At 39.4% G+C, this 23,649-nt stretch overlaps 1 protein-coding gene and 1 non-coding gene across 10 annotated transcripts in view; one reads left to right on the top strand and one right to left on the bottom strand.

The window, feature by feature from the left end:
* PPP1R12B (protein phosphatase 1 regulatory subunit 12B) overlaps positions 1-23,649 on the bottom strand; it is a 237,000-nt gene that overhangs the window by 170,571 nt on the left and 42,780 nt on the right. The window lies entirely within an intron of this gene.
* LOC119619802 (U6 spliceosomal RNA) lies at positions 3,436-3,539 on the top strand. The gene has a single exon (XR_005236258.1). It is a non-coding gene; the product is annotated as a U6 spliceosomal RNA (small nuclear RNA).

Here is a 23,649-nt window from a genome sequence, read left to right on the forward strand (position 1 = left end):
TAATAAGTACATATTTAATAACTACATATTTTAAAAATTTCTCAGTAACATATAATAATCAATACAAAGTCCTGATTAAATTTTGGGAGTCCTAAATGATTTTTTAAGTATAAAGGAATCCTGAGATCAGTTTGATAACCACTGTCTTTAATCAAACATACCAAAAGATATTTCATGGTGATAATGAACTATTTAAATGGCAAAAGATTACTGTGGAAAGAATTAAAGTTAGAACTCTAGAGGGCCCTTGTAACTACAGGACTTAAGTAGTACATATCATACCAAGAGAACTTACAGGAACTCCCTTCAGAGATAAACCTCATATCAATCCTGCCTAGAAGGGGATGAATGAAAAAAGGGTGATTTCATTTAGATGAAAATTTAATTAGATAACTTGGTTACAAACAGCATCTTTGTTATTTTTTTCCCAAAATATTTGATACTTCTTTTATAGTTACTGAGATTAGCTAAAAATGTCAATCTAGGTTTGATTTGATGCTATATAACATATTCCTCCAATCTGACCTTCTGGCCAATCTGACTTTTATAGCCAGTATTCATAGTGGTCTAGTTTTCAACAGCAGCTCCAGAAATTATATTTCTTCTATGATGTTTTCTTAGATTTATCAACTTCCACAAGTATATCCCATTCTTTACCATGTAAAATGTTTAATAATTATTTATATTTACAAATAGTTCATAAGTATGCTTATCACTAAATTGGTCATATATTGTATGTCTGCCCATTTGCAATCCCATATGGCAAGGTCTAGCCAACTTCTCGCAGAGTACCTCACTAAAAACTGTAAATAAACATTTTTATTTATTTTTCTTTTTTGTAAATAAGCATTTTTAAGTAAAAAAAAAATGGAAGAGGACACTTTCAAAAAGGTACTGAAGTCCAAGAATAAAAAAGTATTTTAAAGGTTGTGCTAAAAACACTCTTTGCCCTTAGTAATACTCCTATATCAAGAAGGTCAAATGTGCCGTCTAAACAGCTGGGTCAATTGCTTCTTGCTGGGTTGCAAAATTTCTTTGGCTCTGAAAGACAATCTAAAAACTTAGCTCTAACGTCCACACCACTATCAAGCAGACTTTTAGAAGCCAATGTTTTCAAGATCATTCTTTGGCCTTTAAAGACAACAGCAGCCACATTCCAGAGGCCCTAAAATAAGCCCAGCTAGTCCAGGTATCAAATGGGAGAAAACTTATCTTTTCTCTTTCCTCCCCTCTTACTTCTCTCCTTTTCTTAATCTCCTTCACCTCATCACTACTTCAGTTCTCTTCTTTTAAATGTTGTGATATTGTGTCTTATAAATCTCAAATCCTTGATACAAAAAAATTTCTGAGACAGGGTCTCGCTCTGTTGCCAGGGCTGGTCATTAACTCTTGGGCTCAAAAAGCCTCTGTCTCAGCCTTCCAAGTAGCTGGGACTACAGCTACATGCCACTACAGCCAGTTTGATACAAAATTTTATGGGAATGACACTGTAAGGAAGTTACAACAACAAAACTAGCCTACTCTAAAAATGCAATTTAGCGATCATCAATCTGTGAAGAACCATCTTAGAGAAAATAAAGGAGGCCAACTGTCTAAATCATTCCCCATACCCTCCACAAAGTGAAGGATGGTATATTGTTTAAAACAGTTTTGGCTAGGCATGGTGGCTTACACCTGTAGTCCCAGCACTTTGAGAGTCCGAGGTGGGAGGATCGCTTGAGTTCAGGAGAACCTGTGCAACACAGTGAGACCCCATCTCTATTTGTAAAATAAATAAAAGCACCAGCTTTGGAGTCAGACAGACCAGGGCTTGCATACCAGCTCTGCTGATGCATACAACCCACAGTGGGGTATCTAACCTAACTATAAGCATATGTACTCATCTATAGTATTGGGAGTACCACCTACCTTATAAGGTTTTGTAAAGATTAAAGGAGATAAGCCCTTGGAATTGTTCCTGACTTTGTTGTTGTTAAGGCAACAGTGTAACACACAGCAACTGCCTCAAGGGGGAAAGAAAACCAAAAACTAAAAAGTACTTATTCCTCACTGATCACAGCCCTCCCCACCCCCAGTACCTTACAGGAGGAAAGTAGTTTGGTTAAAAATGTCTTTGAACTAGCAAGATTCTGGAGCTTGTTTGTAAGTCTAACTGCAGAAAATTCCCTCTCTAATGTTCAGAATCCCATGGATTCTTAAATTCAGGAGCCATATGAATAAAATAGCATGCACCCAGTTAAGGTGGAAGAGAATCATCCTTGTAGGTAAGACGAATCAAGAGTTGTAGGACACTCACTCTCATTAAGCAACTTGGAATAACTGTTCTCTTGCTCGCTCTCTGGTTTTGTTTTTTTGTTTGTTTGTTTGTTTGCCTCCAGAAGAAGGAATATGACTAAAGCATGGATAAGAGACTAAAGCATGGATGAGAGACACATAGTTCCTGAAAATCTTCTCCAGTGAATAACGACTAAATTTAGATGCCCTTCTGCCCACTCCATCTGCAGCTGCGCTGCTGACTCATTCACAACTGAAGCATGGTAGATGAGCAGATTCGCCCACTTACAAAACTGTGTCCAGAGACATGAACTTCAACACCATGCCTCTACACAGCGCTATGCTAAACCTTCCAGAGAGATAGGTCTTTCCTTTTCTTGGGAAGCAGGCTAAACAAGCTTTTGATGTTACCCATGATAATGGGGAAATTTTTTGCATTTGACTTAGATTCCTTCTGATGTAGTTTAAGCCATTTCCTCCTATTTTGCATTCCCGAAGACATATCAAATTTTACTAAAGTAACAACATGTTCTAAGCTCCTTAAGAAATAGAGATATAACTTAATTACTAGTATGAAGGAACTATTTAGAAAAACTGCCAGGTAATAAATTAAAGCTTCCTAACATCAGCATGTCACATTTGTCTGGCAATGACAATCTCCAAGGAAAAATACTTGATTTTACCAATAATCTGGGGAAAGAGCACTGTGATCTCACTACTGTACCTGATATTGCTCTCTCCATATCAAAGGCAAAAGTGGCTGATGATCAATCAGGGCCAGGGTTAAATCTGGCAGTGCAGAGAAGGCCTCACAAAACAAAGCCTCCTCAGTTCCCAAAATAGCCTGCAACTGTTGCCAGCAGCAAGTGCCAGCTTTCAGAGCTGACCTTGCTGTTGTGTCTCAGAATATCACGAATACTACCTGCCTTGGCCTCAGAACAACTCTTCCCCATAAAACCCAGCTCCAGGTGTCTGGGCATATGTTACACTAGAAGCTGGGCTTAGTGCAGCCTAACACCTACTTGTTTGGATTTTTCAGCCCACGCTTTCCTTGATTTCAACAAATCATGTGGGCAAAATTGTTGAGGGAGTATATCAAAAAACCCTACCGAAAGAGTAAAAAGGCAGTCCATAGAGTGGGAGAAAATTATTTGCAAATCAGTGCTCACTTCGGCAGTACATATACTACAATTGGAACAATACAGAGATTGGCATGGCCCCTACGTAAGGATGACAAGCAAATTCATGAAGCATTCCATATTTTTTATAAGCAAAAATATATGTATGTAATAAATTTTTTAAATTTGCAAATCATATATCTGTTAAGGGATTAATAGCCAGAATATATTGAGAAATCCTAAAACTCAACAACAAAAAATAAACAACCAGATTCAAATATGGGCAAAAAAGATTTGAATGGACACGTCTCCAAAGATATACAAATAGCCAATGAGCACATGAAAAAATGCTCAATGTCACTAATCATTAGGGAAATGAAAATCAAAACTACAATGAGATAGCACCTTATACCTATTAGGATGGCTATTATCAAAAAAACAAAATAAATCTGTAGTCCCAGTTATTTGGGAGGCTAAGGAGGATCACTTGAGCCCAGGTGATCGAGGCTGCAGTGAGCTATGATAGCACCACTACACTCAAGCCTGGGCAACACGCAAGACCTGTCTCTAAAAATAAATAATAAAATATAAAAATAAAATTTCAGCATGCAAGGAAATATTTTTAAAGTGCTGGCTGGGCACGATGGGTCACACCTGTAATCTCAGCACTTTGGGAGGCCGAGGTGGGTGGATCATGAGATCAGGAGATTGAGACCATCCTAGTCAACATGGTGAAACCCCATCTCTACTAAAATACAAAAAATTAGCTGGGCATGGTGGTGTATGCCTGTAGTCCCAGCTACTTGGGAGGCTGAGGCAGGGGAATCGCTTGAACCCAGGAGGCGGAGGTTGCAGTGAGCCAAAATCACGCCACTACTCTCCAGCCTGGTGACAGAGGAAGACTCCATCTCAAAAAAAAAAAAAAAAGTGTTGGCAAGGAATTAAAATCCTTGTGCACTGCTCAGGGGAATGTAAAATGGTATAGCCTCTATGGAAAACAGTACGGAAGTTCCTCAAAAAATTAAAAATAGACTTACCATTTCTATTTTCTATTCAAAAATAGGATTATTCTGGGTATATACTCAAAATAATTGATGCCTGTCGTAATGGCTCATGCCTGTAATCCTAGCACTTCGGTAGGTTGAGGCGAGTGGACTGCCTGATCTCAGGAGTTCACGACCAGCCTGGGCAACATGGCGAAACTTTGTCTCTACTGAAAATACAAAACATTAGCCATGTGTGGTGGCATGCGCCTGTAATCCCAGCTACTCAGGAGGCTGAGGCACAAGAATTGCTTGAGCCCAGGAGGTGGAGGTTCCAGTGAGCAGAGACTGTACTCCAGCCTGGGGGACAGAATGAGACTCTGTCTCAAAAAAAAAAAAAAAAAAGAAAGAAATAATAATAGGCCGGGCGCGGTGGCTCAAGCCTGTAATCCCAGCACTTTGGGAGGCCGAGACGGGTGGATCACAAGGTCAGGAGATCGAGACCATCCTGGCTAACACGGTGAAACCCCGTCTCTACTAAAAAATACAAAAAACTAGCCGGGCGCGGTGGCGAGCGCCTGTAGTCCCAGCTACTCGGGAGGCTGAGACAGGAGAATGGCGTGAACCCGGGAGGCGGAGCTTGCAGTGAGCTGAGATCCGGCCACTGCACTCCAGCCTGGGCGACAGAGCGAGACTCCGCCTCAAAAAAAAAAAAAATAATAATAATAATAATAGTCATAATTGAAAGCAGGGTCTCTCAAAGAGGTATGTGTACACCCATGTTCATAGCAGCCTTATTCACAACAGCTACAATGTGGAAGAAACTGAAGAGCCTATTGATGGGTGAATGGATAAGTAAAATATGGTATATACATAAAATGTATATATATACCAGAGGGAGTACGGCCCTGATAACACCTTGATTTTAAACTTCTGGCCTCCAGAACTGTGGAAGAATGATTGAATAATTTTGTTTTAGGCCACCAAGTTTGTGTTAATTTGCTGCAGAAGCCACAGGAAACTAATAAACTTGCCATAGAACAGGGAATCAGGACCTAGAGAGTCTGCCATATCCTCAATCCTTACTAATAACTGAAAATCACAGCTGTAACTGATCCCTTCTTTGACAGATGAAAAGTGATCAATAAATTTATCATACAACTTTTTAAAAGACAACTACATTAAGTAGAAAGTTTTAGAAACTGTTTAACCAATCGCTGGCTCAAATAGCAAAACCCTGAAAGAACTAATCATGGTTCTCACATGAGGCATTTTACTGAAGGTATTCTGGCTGAGGACTGAAACTGGGATAGAAATACTGATTGATGAGGTCTTTGTGAAACCCAACATTTCTAAGTTCAAAGTCCCCTTGTCCCAACTAGGTGGCCAAGAAATCATATGCCAAGAAATTATACAGCTGTCCCTCAGTATCCAAGACTCCCTGCAGATACCAAAATCCACTGAGGGTCAAGTTCCTTAAATAAAATGGTATAGTATTTGCATATAACCTATGCACGTCCTTCCAAATACTTTATATCATCTCTAGATTACCCAAAATGCCTAAAATAATGTAAACACTACGTAAATAGTCATTATACTGTACTGTCTTTGTTTGTATTTTTTTATTAATATTAAATTTTTATTTTTTATTTTTCCCAAATATTTTCAATCTGCAGTTGGTTGAATCCATGGATGCAGAATCCACAGATAACAGATGGCCAGTGGTACAAATAAATTAAAGGTGATAAAGGACTCAGTAAATCTGGCAATCTCCACCATCAGATCTTCACTCCATGAAGGCTTTAACCTATTAGTAGTTAAGACTGACTGATCCAGAGCTTGAGTTAGTCCTTCCAAGTACCTGTCTCTTCATTCCAATCATGATATAATATAACTATTGCTTAAGTAGGAATCATCACAGCAGTCTGCTCCAATATGACAGGTGACCCCAGCAACTGTCTGCACTGTGTGAAAGACTCATAACCCCATTGGCAGAGACAGTTTGGCTCTCAAATGGTGAGAACTATATCTGATTATGTACTCAGTGATCAGGCAGGCTCTGGACACAGAACTGTACCCTGTCAAGAGAGACAGCCAAGAGAGCAGAAGTAAAGAATTTTCCATGAAGTGTCATACTGATTAAGATTCTGTTCTCAGTAAACTGGCATATTACCTCAAGAGTGCAAATGCTTACAAGTTGGGACCAAAGAACATCTTCCTTCAAGTAAGGGCAAGCATCATATTGCCTAAGGGTTAACAGTACTTACGTGTCAAAAATGTGTTCATTTTGGATTCTAACAAGCACTTTGCTTCAAATAACTTTTCCCTCAATCTTCTCTATTCCCCATGCTTTTATTCACCTAAATGAAGAAAAACTCATTCGGCTGTCTTACAATTTGGCAACTTTTGCACTATGGTTATACATGTCTGATCTCTTATCATCAAATCATGTTTTTTGAAAGTTGAGGAGAAAGAAGATGAAGAATGAGATCAGAAAATGAAATCTGCATTTTCTCAAAGCTCATGAGTCATCTTCAAACAGAAGTTGTATGTTCCAGTCTCCAAATCTCTACTTTGTTACTCACTGATAATTATAACTTTGAGGAATAAATGTGGCCTACTAATTGTGATAAAAATCCCAAGTATGACTTTCTTTCAGATGAAAGGTGAGATAACTGAGTAACTCTGACACTTGAATGTAAGAAAGTCCTGTTGAAATTGCCCTCTTACAAATTCTGCACATAAGAGCTAAGACACACTAAGTAATGGAATGATACACCTTTACAGACTTGATCAAAGACATTCCTTGGAAAAAGTCTATTATAACAAAGCAGTAAAGGAAAAAAAGAATATGGAAGCTGGAGAGATAAGCATTAGGACTTTTCATGTTACAGATGAAGAAACTCAGCCTTGGAAAAGTTAAATGATTCTTATTTAAGGTCATATATTCAGTCACAGAACCACCTAAATGCTTTCTACCTACCAATTTAGAGGTGTCCAAAATAGAGTTCATGGCCAGGGTCAAGAAACTACTTGCTTCATGGAACATTTTCAATGCTTAATACCATCTCCCTAAAATAGCTTTATTTCAGTATATACAGTGTTAACTGATATTAGTCTACACCTCCAAAAATTTTATATGAGGAATGTGGCCAATTGGTCAATTTAGGTTGGTTACTCCTAACTAGATTAAATGCAAAACACAAAGATCTCATTAAATTGCTTTGGTTACCACTCTGTTTATTAGCATGAGTCTGGATTAGAAACCTCCTCCTATCTTGGCTACCTGTCTTAATCACAGCCCCCCAATAGTCTACCCTGCTGCCAAGTTGGCATGTACAGTAAATTGTTGTCCCATGGAGAGGATTTTTCTATTTAACTCCAGATCACTCTGTGCCCATAAACAAGTGTTTCACAAGCCACAAGAGCACAGCCTGAAAGCTACAGCATGGGCAATGCTCCATAGCTATTAAGTAAGTCCAGGGAAAAGAAGGAAGGCAATTCTGGGATCTGAGTTGAGTAAGGAGTGAATGCCACAAAGAAATTACAGGCAGTTTAAATCTGTAGAAAGTATAAATCAGCACACCAAATATTATCCCTAAAAGGAGATATTAAATAAAAGGTTATTATTTTTCCCAGCATATTTTCATTGAGTTTTATATAGTCAAAGCTAATAACATATTATTAGTCCATAACACTTACTGTCATGTCCTCCCAGAGGTAGAGTACTACATGGTAGAAGACATGAGAGAAAGCAGTTAAATAACCCTACGCAGTACAGTATACAGTTAAGAGCACAGACTATGAAGTAAGACTTCCTGAGTTCAAATCCCAGGTCTACCAGTTAAGTAGTTTTGTGTTCTCGGAACAAGTTATTTCTGTCCGCTTCGGGTTCCTCATCTGTTAAATTATCATACCAATCATAAGAACTACTTCATGGGGTTACAATTAGGATTAAATGAGCTAATGTACATAAAAACACTTCGTGCCTGGCACACAGTTAAATGTTATGTGTTAGCTGCTATTATTATATTACCCTTGTATAACCTCCAGAGTTAACTTTCTACACAAGAGCAAAAACGATATACTTAAACATAAATACAGTTCTACATAAGTAATGTTATACTTAAATATAAATATGAGCTCTATGTAAGTTCCTGTACATGTAAACAGATCACAGTCAGGTTTAATTCATAAGAGATGAAAGTTAATTAAAGCTAGGATTAGAGGAAAGGAAAAACAATGGGCCAGGGCTCCTATAGCTGACTCCTATAGCTGGTAAAGGAAGTTGAGGGGCTTTAGACTGCGTTTTTGTTTTTTTTTTTTTGAGACGGAGTCTGGCTCTGTCGCCCAGGCTGGAGTGCAGTGGCCGGATCTCAGCTCACTGCAAGCTCCGCCTCCCGGGTTTAAGCCATTCTCCTGCCTCAGCCTCCCGAGTAGCTGGGACTACAGGCGCCCACCACCTCGCCCGGCTAGTTTTTTGTATTTTTTAGTAGAGACGGGGTTTCACCGTGTTAGCCAGGATGGTCTCGATCTCCTGACCTAGTGATCCGCCCGTCTCGGCCTCCCAAAGTGCTGGGATTACAGGCTTGAGCCACCGCGTCCGGCCTAGACTGCGTTTTACCATAACAGAGTCACTGGCTGCTGAGGGTCCATCAAGTCTAATAGTTAGCACAAGCAGAAAATCTAAGAAGATAAAGTTCTGGATCTGACACTGACTCACATTACCAAAGAACAGGTTAAGAATTTGTCCCAGTAATCAGTGTTCCCTGACTGTAATGTGCATTTCCATTTATTCACGTAACAAATATTTATTAAGGCCTGTACTATGCCAGACATGGTCTTCAGGTGGAGATGCAGTAATAAAAAATGATTAAGACTTTACCATTTAGTGGTGGAAAGAGACATGTAAATGATACAATGCAACAGAAATAATCACTAATATAAAATGAGAGATAAGTACAAAGTGTTGTAGTGCAGAGTACGAAGTTGCTAACTTGGTCCAGGAGTGACAGGAAAAATCTCCCAGTATAAACATTATTTGGGCTGGGTGCGGTGGCTCACGCCTGTAATCCCAGCACTTTGGGAGGCCAAGGTGGGCAGATCATAAGGTCAGGAGATCGAGACCATCCTGGCTAACACAGCGAAACCCAGTCTCTACTAAAAAAATACAAAAAATTAGTCGGGTGTGGTGGCACACGCCTATAGTCCCAGCTACTCAGGAGGCTGAGGCAGGAGAACCACTTGAAGCTGGGAGGTGGAGTTGCAGTGAGCCAAGACGCACCACTGCACTCCAGCCTGGGTGACACAGTGAGACTCCATCTCAAAAAAATAATAATAAAAATTTTAAAAATAAAAATAATTATTTAATTGAGTTATAAAGAAGAAAGAGAACACTGAAACAGCAGCAAATGAAGAGATCTGAAGCAAAGAGAATAACATAGGCAAAGGTCTGGAGGAGAGAGAAAATGTCCATTTTTTGGAATAGTGAGAATTCTATGCATACATAGACTAAGAAAGGGGTGGGGGCATGCATAGAAATTTAAGTAGGGCTTCATTTGCCATACTGAGAAATTGGAACTTTACCCTATAGGCTAATGGAAAATAGAGGGAATTGTGGCTGGTAGGGTACGTTGACAGTCATGAAGGTCCCTATATCCCATCCATGATAAAGAGTTTCACTCACCTTTATCCTGAAGACAACAGGGAGGTATTGAGGTTTTTAAACCAGAGAGTGATACTATCAGAATTGTATCTTAGAATGATAATTACAGTGGGAATATGAAGATTGAACCACTGGGAGGGAAAACTCATGAGAGACACCAGTGAGGAAACTGTAATCCAGGCTAGAGAGGATGAGGTCTTGAAGTAAGGTACTGGCAGCTAAGACATTGGGGAGGACATGGATTTGAGAAGTACCCCTGAGGTAGAATGAACCGAACGGGGTCACTTATTAGAATGTCAGTGGTGAGAAAGGATAACATGGAGATTGTTAAGAGCTTAGGACCGTGGGTGAATTGTGACACCACTTAGACAAAACAGGGAATATAAGGAAGTCTTAGAAGTCTTTTCTGTTTCTGATTCCCAACTAGTGCTAATTTCTCTTAAAGCCTAAGTGACTTACACTCAGGAACTATATTTGAGCAGCAAACTAACAAGTACTGTTGCCCTTTCCATATTAAATAATCCTAAAGTGAGCCTAGAGAAATCAGTGCCAACCAGCCCAGCCTCACAGCTGTTCCCTGCCCCACAGCAAAGTCCTGGTTGGGTCAGTGTCATGAATACCATGGCATGGGCCTGGCAAGGCATTACTGTACAGCAGCCCACACAACAGGGGAATTGAGGTTACAGTATAAGGTCTCTGCTACAGCTGAAATCTCTTTAAAGGCATCTGTTAGTGATAACAATGGTAACTTTACAACTCAAGAGGACACCCCCAATTTCTTCTCAAAAATTGAAATCTTTGGAATAGAAAATGAGTTGGTAAATCAAAAATAGACTGTTTGGCCCATATGGTATTTTAAAATTAAAGATTTTTGCACACAAAAATTCTATATTTGAAACTCCTTTTAAAAAATTAGATTACCTTACAACACTGGGGCCAGATTCCCACAAAGCAACAACTGGCTGGAGTTGAGTGGCAGCTGCCTTCTTTAGGCAGAACATGCATTTCTCAGTGCCCTAGGCCCCATCTCTCTCTACTGTGTTATACCAAGCCTGCTTTATTAATTTATATTACCTGCCCATCCCCTTTACTTATTTTCCCAAAAAATTTTATTATGAAGATGTTCAAACACAGAAAAGTTGAAAGAAGTTCACAGTGACCCACCCCACCGCATATACCCACACAAGCTATCGTCTACCATTAATGTTGTACTTGCTTTGTCATGTATGCATCCCTTCATCCATTCATCCCATTTCAGACATTAGTAATAATTTCTCCAAATACTTCACTATAAACTAGAGTTCAATACCTCTTTACAGTATTATTTTTCTTTTTTTCTTTTTTTTTTTTTTTTTTTGAGACGGAGTCTCGCTCTGTCGCCTGGGCTGGAGTGCAGTGGCCGGATCTCAGCTCACTGCAAACTCTGCCTCCCGGGTTCACGCCATTCTCCTGCCTCGGCCTCCCGAGTAGCTGGGACTACAGGCGCCCGCCACCTCGCCCGGCTAGTTTTTTTAATTCTTTAGTAGAGACGGGGTTTCACCGTGTTAGCCAGGATGGTCTTGATCTCCTGACCTCGTGATCCACCCATCTCGGCCTCCCAAAGTGCTGGGATTACAGGCTTGAGCCACCGCGCCCGGCCTATTTTTCTTTTGAAGTAAAATTTACATATAATGAAAAGCATAAACATTAAGTATACATTCATTAAATTTTGACAAATGTCTGTATATGTTACCGCTCATTGTAGGTGTTTGAGTTGCACCTCTCAGGCATCTGACTCTTTGGACAGAGAATTGTTTTTCTACATTGCTCTGACCTAAGCATTGTCTGAGGCCAAGGAAATGCTGGCTATGAGCAGAAACATAGTTGACCTCTCTTAAAGCTGCACCTTGTTTCTGCTAGGCCTTAACAGTCCAAATCTGGGTATAATCAATTTTGGATATCTGATAATGTAAATTCACTATTGAGGCTGAAAACAGAAGACACACTAGAGATTAAGACTTTAGAAATCTAAATAACTTGTTTTTTTCCTGAAAGCATCAAGCACAATGATACAACAAAACATGGCCTATAGTTCAAACTTCAGACTGCTACGTCCTAGAAGAAGGGAAGTAGAATGAAAAATACAAACCAATAAATAACACAAACATCCCTTGAAGTCACAAATAGAAGAGTTAGATTCCACTCTCCCTGACTAGCTTAGTGGTAGTACCAAGGTAACAAGAAAAGCTTCTGTGATTTGGTTGGTAAGAGAAGGCATTCCTAAGCCAAGGAAAATATCAGGAATAGCAGAAAGGTAGAAACCTCATGTTCCAAAAGTAGAATATGGACAGGTAAAAACCTGAAAGGGACTCAAGATTCACTGTTAAGGCAAAGACTTTCCACATAGCCTGGCAAAGCAATGGCATCCCTTTATGGAAATGAAAATGAGAAACGCCCCCTGTCTCCTTTGACGGTAAGTGCTTACTTATCTGCAATCAAATCCCAGCCTGCTGGAGCACTTCGCTGGCAGGGTGCTCAGACTTAGGTGAAGCTTGCCAAGACAGAAAATTTCAGATGCTGTCGCAGAGGCACCAAAGGTTAAGGAAAGAGTGTGTGTTACCTTGCTTTCAATCTGTCTCAAATGTCTCATTTATAGAGTGTCCTCAAGCCCAAACTCTGAACAACTGTGTATGTAGGACAGAAGTAGAGGAGAAATTTCAGAACAGAATGGAGGATGTTATAAGATGCTGTACAGGCAAAAGAGTCTGACTTTAATGTCACAGCCCATCCTAATCTTTCCACAGCTAAGTTTCCTAGCTATACAAGAGAAACACCAAATTTAATCTTTTTTTAATTTCAGGGTTGATGTGAGGACACAAGACGACAAATAAGAAAAGAGACTTTTAAAAAGATAACTAGTACATAACTCCAAGTATTGCTATTAACGTATGATATTCTTCGTGTTAATTAATAAAACAAAATATACTGTGAGGCAGTAGAGTGCATTGATTTAGAGCAAACTTTCTCTGTAAAGAGCCAAATAGAAAGTACTTTATTTGAGACCAAGGTGAATGAATTGCTTGAGGCCAGGAGTTCAAGACCAACCTGAGCAACATGGTGAGAACCTGTATCTACAAAAAAAAAAATTTAAAATTAACCAGGCATGGTGGTGCATAACTGTAGTCCTAGCTACTCAGGAGGCTGAGATGAAAAAATTGCTTAAACCCAGGAGGTCAAAACTGCAGTGAAGTATGATTGTGCCATTATACTCCAGCATGGGTGACAGAGCCTGACCCTGTCTCTAAAAAAACAAGAAGAAAAAAAGAGAAAAAAGAAAGAAGTACTTTACGCTTTGCAGATCATAGTCTCTTGCAAACATTCAACTCTGTCCTTATAATTTAAAAGCAGCTATAGACAGTACTAAACCAATGACTATAGCTAGGTTCCAGTAAAATTTCATGGATACTAAAAATCTGAATTTCATGTAAGTTTCACATATCACAAAATATTTTACTTCTTTTTCAGCTAATTAAAAATGCAAAACTATTTTTGGCTTATAGGTTGTACAAAAACAGGCAGTGAGCAGGATTTGGCCCATGAGCTATAGTTTGCTGACCCCGATTTAGTGCATTGGCCAGAAAGTTTGAATTCAAATGTCAGCTGTGGAACTTAATAGCTATAAGACCTTGTATTAGTTACTTAACTTCTTTCTGCCTCAGTTACCCCATCTATAAAATGGAAATAACAGTAGTATTTATTTCTCAGTATTATTATGAAGATTACATAACTTTGTACGGGCACAGCAGTTGGAACAGTGTCTGGCACAACTTAACTGCTCGTGCATATTGCTGTTAGCTATTATAAACCATTTCCATAACAATCTCTAACAATTCTGCAAGTGTGCCACACTCACATGCTGTTTCCTCTGCCTGGAATGCATTTTCCTGCTTAGGGCTTCTACGTGGTATGAAAGACTTAGTTTAAACATTACCTTCTCTATGAAGCCTGCCTTGATTATTCTTCTCATCCTAGCAGATACTAGCCACTACCACCAGTTTCTCATTACCTATTGTAGTATATTGGATTTTATTGTAGTTATCTTTGATAGGTCAAATTCTCAGCAAGACTCCTTGTAAGTGTGTAAGTAGTATGACTTACTAATTGTATCCCCAGAGCCCAGAATAGTGCTCTACACACACAAAGAATGTATTTGCTTAATGATATTAACAATACAGAAAACAAGCTAATACATTAATAACGAGGATAGAAATCTCCTAGTTATGTGCCATAAAAAGGAACAAAATCATGTCCTTTCCAGCAACATGGATGCAGCTGGAAGCCATTATCCTAAGTAAATTAACACAGGAACAGAAAACCAAATTCTCCATGTTCTCACTTATAAGTGCGAGCTAAACATTGGGTATTCATGGGCATAAAGATGGCAACAGTAGACACTGGGGACTACTAGAGCGGGGAGGGAGGGAGAGAGAAAGGGAGAGGGGCCAGGGATGAAAAACTAACTGTTGGGTACTACACTCACTAACTAGGTGATGGGATCAGTCGTATCCCAAACTTCAGCATCTCACGATATACTCATGTAACAAACTAAAGTTGAAATTATAAAAAATAAATGAAATAAGATCTTTTTAACCCATCATCAAGGAAAAACACATCGGCCGAGCACGGTGGCTCACACCTGTAATCCCAGCACTTTGGGAGGCCGAGTTGGGCGAATCACGAGGTCAGGACATCGAGACCATCCTGGCTAACACAGTGAAATCCCATCTCTACTAAAAATACAAAAAATTAGCCGGGCACGGTGGTGGGCGTCTGTAGTCCCAGGGACTCAGGAGGCTGAGGCAGGAGAATGGCTTGAACCCAGGAGGCAGAGTTTGCAGTGAGCCAAGATTGCACCATTGCACTCCAGCCTGGGCAAAAGAGCTAGACTCCATCTCAAAAAAAAAAAAAAAAAAAAAAAAAGAAAGAAATCAGGCCAGGTGCGGCGGCTCACACCTGTAATCCCAGCATTTTAGGAAGGCAAGGAGGGAGGATTGTTTGAGACCAGCTTAGACAACAAAATGAGACCTCGTCTCTACAAAAAATTAAAAAATTCGCTGGGCACGCTAACACATGCCTGTGGCCCCAGCTACACAGGAGGCTAAGGCAGAGGGATCGCTTAGACCCAGGAGAACAAGGCTGCAGTAAGCCATGTACGCACCACTACACTCCAGCCGTAGGTGACAGAGCGAGACCCTTTCAAAAGAAAAGAAAACAAAACAAAAGAAAAGAAATCTCCTAGTTATGTGACAAATGTGAATATAATTAAATATGAAAACAATTTCTAATATCCTATTTTGAGTAAAATTGACCATGTTAATATCCATCCCCAGGCATATCCAGTGAGCATCCAGAGTTTGTCTTGGTGCTATTATTAGTTGGTAGCAGATATCTTAGAATCCACACATTGATCATCACAACACTAGCTTTTAGAGATTCAAAAGCTCATCTCCCACCTGAATTTACAAAAAAAAAATCTGTGTTTAGTAGTGAGGGGAAAAGGAAATAAAATAATGAAATGTGAAATTTCCACCAATATAACAATGTATATAGCAAAAAGCAAGAAGTTAACAGAATGAAAGCCCTTTTCTGAGCCTGCTCTTAAACTCTTAAGGAAATAGTTAATCATCAAAAGGCTTCACCAAGGCCATTGAGAGAAGTATGCTTTCTCAGCTAGTCAGGATTCTAACTAAAACAGAGTTACTTGGGCAACCTAAGACATCACCCTTGCCACTCTCAACCTGCCAAGGGTGTTGTGCCCCTTTGCTTAGACTTCTGCCAGGCAAGCTATGATACTGTGCCCAAATGATCCTGTGCCAGACACAGCAATCCCTCTGACAGAAGGTTCCTTGTGTCTACTAATTCTAGGCTAACCAGCGTGCCTGGCATACTGTCTCTGAAAAAAATCAAAGCTGTTTTGGGAGAACGGGTTAAAGGAGGAAGGGAACTCCAACAACTAAATAGTGAATATCTTCCAAAAGGCAATTTAATATCATCAAAATGAATATAATGCTGTAATAACGAAGAGAGTTCAGTGAAGATTCAGATCGCAGCCCCTAGGTGACACTAACACGGCAGTGAGAATGAAGTAGGAGCTTTCCATTTTCTAAGTTTTCTAAGTTAATGTCACATATGTAAAAATCCCAGCTGTTTGCTGTGGAAATAATGACATCAGAATCAGTTTGTCCTTGGGTTTTTGGTTTTGCTTCTTTTGTTTCTAACGTGTGTGTGCATGTGTGTGTAATACACTGGCTGAGAATTACCCATTTTTCCAGAGGCCTATTTCCCTCTTGCAGAGCATGAGATCATATACTATGAGAATCTGCCAAATTTAAGGAATTTGGCAAACTGTCACCTAAAAAAATCAAACATATAGAAAATACTTTTTAGCTGGGCGTGGTAGCGCACGCCTGTAGTCCCAGCTACTTGGGAGGCTGAGGTGGGAGAATCTCTTGAATCCGGGAGGTGGAGGTTGCAGTGAGCCAAGATTGCGCCACTGCACTCCAGCCTGGGCAACAGGGCAAGACTCCATCTCAAAAGTAAAAAAGAAAATATTTATGTTAGGACTATGCTGTATTCTTGCCAATGCCATTGTTATTACTACTACCATTGTTATCATGATTTTCTTTGGTGCCAGAAAATACCTTCATGTATAGTATTTAATTATTGCTGAATTTGAACATTCTCATAATTGCTAACTCATGGTATAGTAACTTTAGACACACTATTATCAACAATTTTTTTCTTCCAACATATTATTTTAATATATCTGATTAAAAGGATTGGGTTTTCTTATATTTTAAAGCTAGATTAATTTCAATGGAATAATATAAGTTATAATGCCATTCTTTCTTCCAAAAAACTCAAATTTTAAATATATCCCCATGTGTCTTCCCAAAAGTCCTCTAAGGAAGGGAGAGGTTGAGGAATATCATAATACTGGTGACAGCAGCCAATATTTTTCTGGTCTATTTGAAGCTGGGCATGTGGACAAGACCTGGCAAGAGAGTAGTGTGAAAAGACAGCCTACCACAAAGCTATGAGAAATTCTAGCATTTAAAAACCATGTAGGAAAGGATAAGTGAGCAAAGGTGGTATAACCAGAGAAGAGAAAAGAAAAAGAAATTTGTCATGGAAGCCATAGGATGAAAGGGTTTCAAGAAAGAGAGAGTGGTTGATGTTGCTAACAGTCAAGTAAGCTAAAGGAAGGAAATGTCAGAATTAGTAATGTAAAGGTCATGGAGGACCTGAGCTTGAAGTGTTTCAGTGCAGTAATGGGGCAAGAGCAAGATAAGAATGGAATGAAGAGTGAAAGGAAATGAGAGCATTGATAAGTCTTGAAAAATGTGGCTAAGAAAGGGAGGAAAGAGACAGAGTGATATATGGAGGCCAGGAAGGGGTCATAAAATGTTGTTGTTGTAAAATGAAAGAGACTTCAGCACGTTTAATTACATTTGGAAGCATTCACATGAAAAGAAAAGGTTGGCAAATAAGGTTGGATAGCGTGAGTTTAAAGAGAAAGGCTCCAAAACAAAGACAGAAGGATTAGCCTTAAATGGGAAAAACTCTCCACTGCAATAGGAGGGAAGGAAAAGAGAATGCCTCAGACATAGGTAGAGTGGTTTAGAGATAAAATTTGAGCCTGGGCAACATGGTGAAACCTCATCTCTACAAAATATACAAAAATTAGCCAGGCATGATAGCACGCACCTATAGTCCCAGCTACTTGAGAGGGTGAGGTGGGAGGGATCACTTGAGCCCCAAAGGCATCGCTTGCAGTGAGCCTAGCCTTGCAGTGTGACACTGCACTTCAGCCTGAGTGACAAAGAGAGACCTTGTCTTAAAAAAAAAAAAAAAAAAAAAAAAAAAAAACAAATAAGAAATTCCCATCTAATTTCTCTGTTTTCTATCTTATCTATGAAGTAGCAGTAACCACAGTAGTAACAGAGGTAGTGGTAGGAGCAATAATATAAGTTAATATTTATTAAAGGCTTACTATATATGGGTGAAACACTGCCCCATATATATTAATTCGTTAAATCCTCCTAGCAAGCTAATAAGATAAATATTACTATTATTATTATCATCATCATTTTTAGAAGATTAAGTAACATGCCCAAGGTCACATGGCTAAAAACTAACGAGCCAGCATTCAAATCCAATCAGTCTAGCTCCAGAGCATAATTCTGAACCATTTTATTATACCAATTCTAAATTTAACAACCTACAGGGCAGTAGAGACTTTCACAAGTCTCATGTTAAAGTACTTGTTAAAAGGGTTTTTTTGGTGCAGTGATAAAGACAAAAGCCAGATCAGAGTGGTTGTGGAGTAGGAAGCAAAGCAATAGGAGGTGATATCGACTGTTAAGAAAAACGGAGGAAGTAGAATGGTCAGAAGGGTGAGGAGCATACAGAAGAATGAAATGACCATTCCAGAGAAATGAGTGAGTTGGCCAGGGACACACGACTGGGTTTCCACACAATGGAAAGGATCTATTTGAATTTGGTCACCAAATTCGAATAGATCCTTTAAAGAAGTAAATGGGAAAAAGAATTGGAAGTCCCAATTAGAACTGGTTATAATAGCAGTGATTGAACTAGCAATTCCGTATTATGGCCAAAAAGCCAGATGCATTAGAGGAGTAGCAGATATAGGTGAAATTTGTGTCATGGGTACAACTGTGGAAATGGGTGACAGAGCAAGGTGGAGGGAAAAAATCACCCAAATGAGAAACATTTTCAGGAACAGTCACCCAAGTGAATGTTGGATGATTTGATAGCAAAATGAGATGGAGAGTAAGTTGTGAGCTAAGTCTTTGATGAATGAGGGGGTTAAAATGTGGCATGAAAATCAAAGAAGCAGCGGTATTTTATTTTTATAAGACGGTATAGGAAATAATGCTCAGGAAGTGACAATGGGGAACAACATGGTCCTAATACTACTTCCTAACACTCAGTTATGTGAGACAAATGAAACCTAAACCACTTGAGAGGGCTTAAGTCTATGACAATAGCAGAACTAACGCTGTGGGTTTCTAACTTCCAAACCAAAGCTCCATCCACTATCAGGTATACTGTAGCCTTTTTCTTCAAATTAATTTTCTTTTTTTTTTTTTTTTTTTTGAGACAGAGTCTCACTTCGTTGCCCAGGTTGGAGTGCAGTAGCATCATCTCAGCTCAATGCAACCTCTGCCTCCCGGGTCTAAGTGACTCTCATGCCTCAGCTTCCCAAATAGCTGGGATTACAGGCACCCACCACCACACCCAGCTAATTTTTGTATTTTTAGTAGAGATGGAGTTTCACCATGTTGGCCAGGCTGGTCTTGAATTACTGACCTCAGGTGATCCGCCCACCTCAGTCTCCCAAAGTGCTGGGATTATAGGCATGAGCCACTGGGCCCAGCCCAAATTGATTCTCTTCTCTTCTTCTTCTTTTTTTTTTTTTTTAATTTTTTTTTTGAGACAAGAGTTTCACTCTTGTTACCCAGGCTGGAGTGCAATGGTGCAGTCTCGGCTCTCAGCAACCTCCACCTCACAGGTTCAAGTGATTTTCCTGCCTCAGCCTCCTGAGTAGCTGGGATTATAGGCATGTGCCACCATGCCTGGCTAATTTTGTATTTTTGGTAGAAATGGGGTTTCTCCATGTTGGTCAGGCTGGTCTTGATCTCCCAACCTCAGGTGATCTGCCCGCCTCAGCCTCCCAAAGTGCTCAGATTGCAGGCATGAGCCACTGTGCTCAGCTCCAAATTGATTTTCTTAAAGTAATCTAGTAACAGAGTATATTTTTATTGTTAAGAGAAAATAAAATAAAATCTAACTACAATTTGGTATATATCCTGCTAAAATACTATCTAGATACTTATGTGCTTACGTGTACTTTTCATATATCTTTCAGAATTTTTTTTTCTTTTTTTGGGACGGAGTCTTGCTCTGTCGCCCAGGTTGGAGTGCAGTGGCATGATCTCGGCTGCAATCTTGGCTGGTGCGATCTCGGCAGTGGTGCGATCTCAATGCCACCATGCCCGGCTAATTTTTTTGTATTTTTAGTAGAGATGGGGTTTCACCGTGTTAGCCAGGATGGTCTCGATCTCCTGACCTCGTGATCCGCCCGCCTCAGCCTCCGAAAGTGCTGGGATTACAGGTGTGTGCCACCACGCCTGGCCATCTTCCAGAATTTTTAAAAGTGTAAATGGGGACATATTACATGTACTTCAGTGAGTTTTTCTTTCTACTTACAATATTCTTATAGAATGTTCTTGTGTAGTGTTAATACAGGTTTATGTAGGTCTACTTCTTTTGATCTTTATTTATTTATTTTTTATTTATTTATTTTTCAGAGACAGGGTCGTACTATGTTTCCCAGACTGGTCTGAAACTCCTGGCCTTAGGTAATCCTCCTGCCTTGGCCTCCCAAAGTGTTGGGATTACAGGAGTGAGCCATCATGCCCAGACCTGGGTCTACCTCTTTTGTTCATAACAGCAAAAGAGTTCCATACTGTGAATATCTAACCATTCCCCCATTTATATAAATTTAAGTTTTTCCTAATTTTTTTTTTTTACTATAAACAAGGAATAAAAGAACATTTCTGTACATACACCTTTCTGTACATGTGCTAGAATAAGGAAAGAAGTAAAACTTAGGAGCCAAATTATCTGCATATATTTTTATAAATTCTGCCAAACTGCCTTCTGAAAAGGCTTTGCCCTTTTACAAGACAGTTAAGTGTACCCATTTCCCCAATTCCATATCAATATCTATGCTTGAAAGAACTAATTCTTTTGGTTCAAGGAAAAAAAAAAGAACTAATTTTTAAATTCCTGTTAAAGAATTGAACAACAACAAAAGAAAAACACCAGTGTTTCAATCTGCATTTTGCTAATTAACAGTGAAATCTGAGAAGTTTCTCATGTGTTTTGAAATTTTTTTAAATGTTAAAACAGCTTTACTGAGATATAATTCACATACCACACGACTTGTCCATTTAAAGTATATAATTTCAGACTGGACACAGTGGCTCACTCTTGTAATCGCAGCACTTTGGGAGATCAAGGCAGGTAGATCACTTGAGGTCAGGAATTCGAGACCACCCTGGCCAACATGGCAAAACGCTGTCTCTACTAAAAATACAAAAAAATTGGCCAGGCTTGGTGGTACATGCCTGTAGTCCCAGGCCCTTGGGAGGCTGAGGCATGAGAATCACTCTAACCTGAAAGGTGGAAGTTGCAGTGAGTTGAGATCGCACCAGTGCACTCCAGCCTGGGCAACAAAGAGAGACACTGTCTTTGGAAAAATAAATAAATTAATTAAATTTTAAAAATATAATTTCAAAGGTACTTTTTTTTTTTTGAATTATAGTCATAGATAAATGAAACCATCACCACAGTCAATTTTAGAAAATTGCCATCATCTCAAAAAGAAGCCCTGGGGTCAGGCACAGTGGTTCACACCTGTAATCCCAGCACCTATGGGAGGCCAAGGCAGATGGATCACTTGAGCTCAGGAGTTTGAGACCAGCCTGAGAAGCATGGTGAAATCCTGTCTCTAGCAAAAATACAAAAAATTAGAAATTAGCCAGGTATAGTGTGGACCTGTAGTCCCAGTCACTTGGGAGTCTGAGGTGGGAGCATCACTTGAGCCCAGGAGGTGGAGGTTGGAGTGAGACAAGATTACACCACTGCAGTCCAGCCTGGGAGACAGAGTGAGACCCTGTCTCAAAAAAAAAAAAAAAAAAAAAAAAAAAAAAAAAAAAAGAAAGAAAAAAAAAGAAGTCCTGTATCCTCTAGCTGTTGCTCCTTACCCTCTTACCCTCCCTTCTCCTATCCCTAAGCAACCACCAACCTACTTTCCCACTCCAGAGATTTCCCTCTTCTGGACTTTCACATAAATAGACTCATATAATAAGTAGACTTTTGTGACTGACTTCTCTTAGCATATGTTTTCAAGGTTCTTCCAAACTGTAGCATGAATCAGTATTTCATTCCTTTTTATGGCTAAATAATATTCCATTGTATGGATATACATTTTGATTATCCATAAGTTGATGAATATTTGGGTTGTGTCCACCTTTGGTTATTATGAATAATGCTGCCATAACATTTTTGTGTAAGTTTTTGTATGGATATGTGTTTTCATTTATCTTCAGTACACCTAGGAGTACAATTGCTGGTATGGACATATGTTTTCATTTATCTTGGGTGTACCGAGGAGTAGAATTGTTGGATCATATGGTAACTCTATGCTTAATTGTCTGAGGAACCGCCAGACTGTTTTTCAGCGGCTGCCCCATCTTACATTTTTACCAGTAGTATATGAGAGCTCCAATTTCACCACACCTTCACCAATACTTGTCATTATTTGACTTTTTGGTTCTAGTCATCCTAGTGGTTACAAAGTGGTATCTCATTATGGTTTTCATTGCATTTCGCTGATGACAATTGATGTTGAATATCTTTTCAGGTGCTTATTGGTCATTTGTGTATCTTCCTTGGAGGCAAGTCTATTTAGATTATTTGTCCATTTTGGGATATTTTGTCTTATTATTATTATTATAAAGTTTATTTATTTATTATTAAAGTTCTTTATATATTCTAGATACAAGTCACTTACAAGATATATAATTTGCAAACATCTCGCACTCTGTGGGTTGTCTTATCACTTTTTTTTTTTTTTTTTTTGAGACAAGGTCTCACTCTGTCACCCAGGCTGGAGTGCAGTGGTACGATCTCAACTCACTGCAAGTGATGCTTCGAGGTCCAAATGATCCTCCCACCTGAACCTCTCGAGCAGCTGGGACTACAGGTGTGTGCCTCTATGCCTGGCTAATTTTTCAAATTGTTTGTAGAGATGATGTCCTGCTATATTGCCTCAAGCTCGTCTTGAACTCCAGGACTCAAGTGATCTACCTGCTTTCTCGATAGTGTCCTTTCAAGTATTTTAAAGCTTTTAGGCCAGGAGTGGTGGTGGCTCATGCCTGTAATCCCAACACTTTGGGAGGCTGAAGTGGGAGGATCAGTTGAGGCCAAGACGTTGAGACCAGCCTGAGCTCCAAAGCAAAACTCATCTCCAAAGAAAAAAAAAAAAAGGCTGGGTATGATGTCACACACCTGCAGTCCTTGTTACTTGGGAGGTTATGGTTAGAAGATTACTAGAGCCCAGGAGTTTGAGGTTGCAGTGGGCCATGATCGCACCACTGCACTCCAGCCTGGGCAAGAAAGTGAGACCCTGCCTCTTAAAAATAAATAAATAAAGCTTTTAATTTTTATAAATTCAAATTATTTTTTCTTTTGTTGCTCATGCTATGGTGACATATCTAAGAATCTTTTGCTAAATCTGAGGTCATGAATCCAATTTGATAGCTCATCAGTAAAATTCCATCAATTAATCAATGCGAGGTCATGGAAAACATTACCGCTATGTTTTCATCTAAGAGATTTATAGCTTTAGCTTTTACATTTAGGTCTTTGATCTATTTTGAGTTAATTTTTGTATTTCTCCAGTGAATGGTCTTGGTACCTTTGTCCTGTATCAGTTGACCATAGTTGCATGGGTTTATTTCTAGAATCTCAATTCTAT

The sequence above is a fragment of the Chlorocebus sabaeus genome, chromosome 25, assembly GCF_047675955.1.
Source record: "Chlorocebus sabaeus isolate Y175 chromosome 25, mChlSab1.0.hap1, whole genome shotgun sequence".
NCBI lineage: Eukaryota > Metazoa > Chordata > Mammalia > Primates > Cercopithecidae > Chlorocebus > Chlorocebus sabaeus.